Here is a 4,212-nt window from a genome sequence, read left to right as displayed (position 1 = left end):
AATCCAAAATAATTTTTTGGTAGGGAAGAAGTGGGCCATCTGCCAATGCAGCAATGCCAATCTAAAGTAAGCCAGCTATGCTAGGAAGTGCCTCTACCGAGCAAAGCAAATCAGTCCATAAGAAGGTGACTCATCTCTTGAGTGATGATATGATCAATGATTCCCGTCCTGATAATAGCAGAAGGGGTGTCATCTTTTGCTAACAGTCAGTCCCTTACTGTGTCATGTTCAGTTGAATCCAGTGGTACTCTCATACCCTTTTCCTCCCGCTTCTTTTATTGACTCAGTGAGAATTCTTTCATCTCTGGCTTAGGAAAAATAAGAAGCAGGTCAGTTGGTGGATCACTATCCACCAGTTGCAAGTTTTGCTGGCAGAAAAGGGACAGAGGTCCTCTCTTTTCATTAGCTGCTGCTGCAGTGGACTCAAAGAACTTGCCACATAATTTGACCATGTCAGTTGCAATTTTAAGAAGAATTTACCTTAAAGTTCAATGTAGGTGGCCTAATATAAACGACTGAACAAATGTTATGTTCATCATGTTCCTGTTCATTATATATATTTAGCTATTAACTAGATTTTCTAATTTTCATAATGATTGCCAAGAGGCTCATTTTTATTTTTTCTGGCAAAATCTCTATCTCTCTCACTTTCTCTGTCATCTTCCCTCATTATTTTAAAATATGCCTAAACTTTATTCTGTATCCCAGATGTTTATTATAAGTTATGCAACTTTACTTTTTTAGTATATTCTTATTTTGCTTCTTAAAAATGAAGACAAAAAGTTTTGAATGGTGTTACTCTCACATAATATGTCTGTATACTTGAAACACCCTAAGAGAATTGACTCAAAAGCCATTATAAACAAGAAGAAAATTCAGTAAGTTGTCTAGGTACAAAATAAATGCAAAAAATCTATAGCTTTCCAATATACAAACTACAATTAAGTAACAGATACAATGGAAGAAAAAATATATACAACAGCAATTACAATATTAATTGCTTAGGAATACATGTAATAACAAACATTCAAGATGTGTATTAAACAATTTAAGCCCTCTATTAAAATTTTTAATTAAAAAAATTAAATCAAGGGATAAAAATAAAACACTTAAATAGAATAGTATTTATTTTTGGCTGAGAAGCCAAAGTATTATAATGATGAAAATCCCCCCTAAGATAATATATAAACTTTGATGAATAAAAATAACAAATGTTTTAAAGCAAACTTCTAATGTTAACAGGGAGAAAATAAACATCTTTATATATTTCAGCGACTTCCAGATATATTTCTTAGCTTTACAGTGGTATAACTGATATATTAAAAATTCCACACATTTAATGTATATATCTTGATGTATACAACTGTGACACCAACACCACAACCAACGTACTAAACATATCCATCACTTTCAAAATTTTCTTTTTGTTCTTTTGTAGGATGTTGGCTTGTTGAGTTCTTTTTTGGGGGTAAGAACACTTAACATGAGATCTATCTCAACATATTTTAAAGTGCACAATACTATATTGTTTTTTCAGATATAAGGCTATTACACACTTAATAGACTACAGTATTGTGTAAACATAAGTTTTGAACGCACTGGGAAACCAAAAAATTCATGTGACTTGCTTTATTGTGATATCAATTTTACTGAGATCATCTGAAACAAACCTGCATTATCTCTGAGGTACACCGGTATTTGTGTCTTCTTTAATTTTTTATCAGTGTTTTGTAGTTTTCAGTATACAAATCTTTCACCTCCTTTGTTTAAGTTTATTCCTAAATATTTTGTTATTTTTGATGCTATTTTAAATGAAATTGTCCTCTTAATTTCCTTTCAGTTTGTTCTTAGTGTATTAAATGCAACTGATTTTTTAAAATTAATTAATTAATTAATTAATTTTTGGCTGCATTAGTTCTTCATTGCTGCCCGTGGGCTTTTCTCTACTTGTGGTGGGCGGGGCCTACTCTTTGTTGTGGTGCATGGGCTTCTTATTGCGGTGGCTTCTCTTGCTGTGGAGCATAGGCTCTAGGTATGCAGGCTTCAACAGTTGTGGTGCATGGGCTCAGTGGTTGTGGCTCGTGGGATGAGTAGTGGTGGTTCATGGGCTCTAGAGTGCAAGCTCAGTAGTTGTGGCACACGGGCTTATTTGCTCAGCGGCATGTGGGATCTTCCTGGGCCAGGGCTTGAACCTGTGTCTCCTACACTGGCAGGCAAATTCTTAACCACTGTGACACTAGGGAAGCCCCAATGCAACTGATTTTTGTAAGTTGATTTTATATTCTGTAACCTTGTTGAATTTATTTTATTAGTTCTAAAACGTTTTTTCTTGTGTGTGGAGTCTTTGGGTTATCTATGTATAAGATGATGTCATCTGCAAATAGAGACAATTTTACTTCTTTCATTCAGATTTGGGATGTCTTTTCTTTTTCTTGACTAATTGCTTTGACTAGGACTTCCAGTATTATGTTGAATAGAAGTGGTGACTGTGGGCATCCTTAATTTTAAAACATGTTATAAGGCAGTAGTAATCAAAATAGACTGCTACATGCACATAAAGAGATATAAATATCAATCAGTAGAAGAGTCTAGAAATAGGTATATAATATATCTGGGGAATAGTTTTAAGAAACAGACTCTTCAAATCAATGGGGAAAGATGAATTGTCAATAAATAGGTCAGAAACTATTGGGGAGCCATCTGGGAGAAAATATTCTAGGTATCAACCTCATTTCCTACATCAAAATGAATTTTAACTGCGTTGAAGATTTAAGAGTTAAGAAGTATAATAAAAGTACTGGAAAAAAAATACAGAAGAATTTAAAAATAGTCTGACTGGAGAAGACATTTTAAAGCCCAAAAGCCATATGGAGAAGATTGATAGTTTTGCTACTTAAAAATTTTAAATTTCTGCTAATAAACTCAGGATAATAATTATCAACACATAAAACAAGGGGCTAATTTCCATATTACATAAAGATCTACAAATCATTTTAAAAAGGTCTTACAACCAACATAGGAAAATGGGAAAATGGGCAAGAAAAGCCATAATCAGTTCACTGAAAATATTACAAATGGTTTTAAAATAGCAAGATTTTGAAATTTTTACCCATAATAGGAGAAATGCAATAAGATTTCTTTTTTCACCCAACAGATCGGAAAAGAATAAAAAATTTGATAAAAAGCAATCTTAGAGACAGTAAGGTGGGCAAGGCAATCCTGTAGTGGGAATATAAATTGATACTCTCCATCTAAAGCACAATTTTGGCAGTATCTGTAGACATTAAGATATTCACATCTTTTATCAATTCCTCTTCTAGATTTCTATTTCTAAATTATATTCCTACAGAAAAAAAGACTATATGTATTCAGAAAATCACTGAATTATCATTTTTGATAGCCAATGACTGAAAACAACCTAAATATCTTTCAATAGAATTCAGAAGACTTAGACAAATCAACTCTGGTACATTCATCCAGTGGAATGCTTTCTAATGTGAAAAAGAATAAGGCATATTCCATTCTGTTCTAAATGACCTGAAATGAAGTCCAAATAATGTTATCTTAAGTAGTTATTGTTATTGTTGGTAGTAGTGGTGGTGGTGGTGTTTTAAAGCAAGGTGTGGAACAATTCACATGGCATAATACCATTTCTGCAAAAAACGAAATATCCATACATATTGATGACAAGAAACTGGCAATAACAGTTACCTCTGGATGGTGAAACTGGGAGACATGGGGATGGGGACAGGAGAATAGTATGCTTTTAAAAGTAAATCCGAGACTTCCGGGAAGATGGCAGAAGAGTAAGACGCGGAGATCACCTTCCTCCCCACAGATACACCAGAAATACATCTACGCGTGGAACAACTCCTACGGAGCACCTACTGAACGCTGGCAGAAGACCTCAGACCTCCCAAAAGGCAAGGAACCCCCCACGTACCTGGTTAGGGCAAAAGAAAAAACTAAACAGAGACAAAAGGATAGGGACGGGTCCTGCACCAGCGGGAGAGAGCTGTGAAGGAGGAAAAGTGTCCACACACTAGGAAGGCCCTTCGCGGGTGGAGACTTCGGGAGGCGGAGTGGGGGAGCTTGGGAGCCACGGAGGAGAGCGCAGCAACAGGGGTGCGGAGGGCAAAGCGGACAGATTCCAGTGCAGAGGATCGGGCCGACCGGAACTCACCAGCCGAGAGGCTTGTCTGCTCGCCCGCC

This window comes from Aethalodelphis obliquidens, unplaced genomic scaffold (genome assembly GCF_003676395.1).
Source record: "Aethalodelphis obliquidens isolate GAN/ISIS:26980383/991018 unplaced genomic scaffold, ASM367639v1 scaffold24, whole genome shotgun sequence".
In the NCBI taxonomy this organism is placed as follows: domain Eukaryota; kingdom Metazoa; phylum Chordata; class Mammalia; order Artiodactyla; family Delphinidae; genus Aethalodelphis; species Aethalodelphis obliquidens.
Note: the sequence above shows the minus strand (reverse complement) of the source record.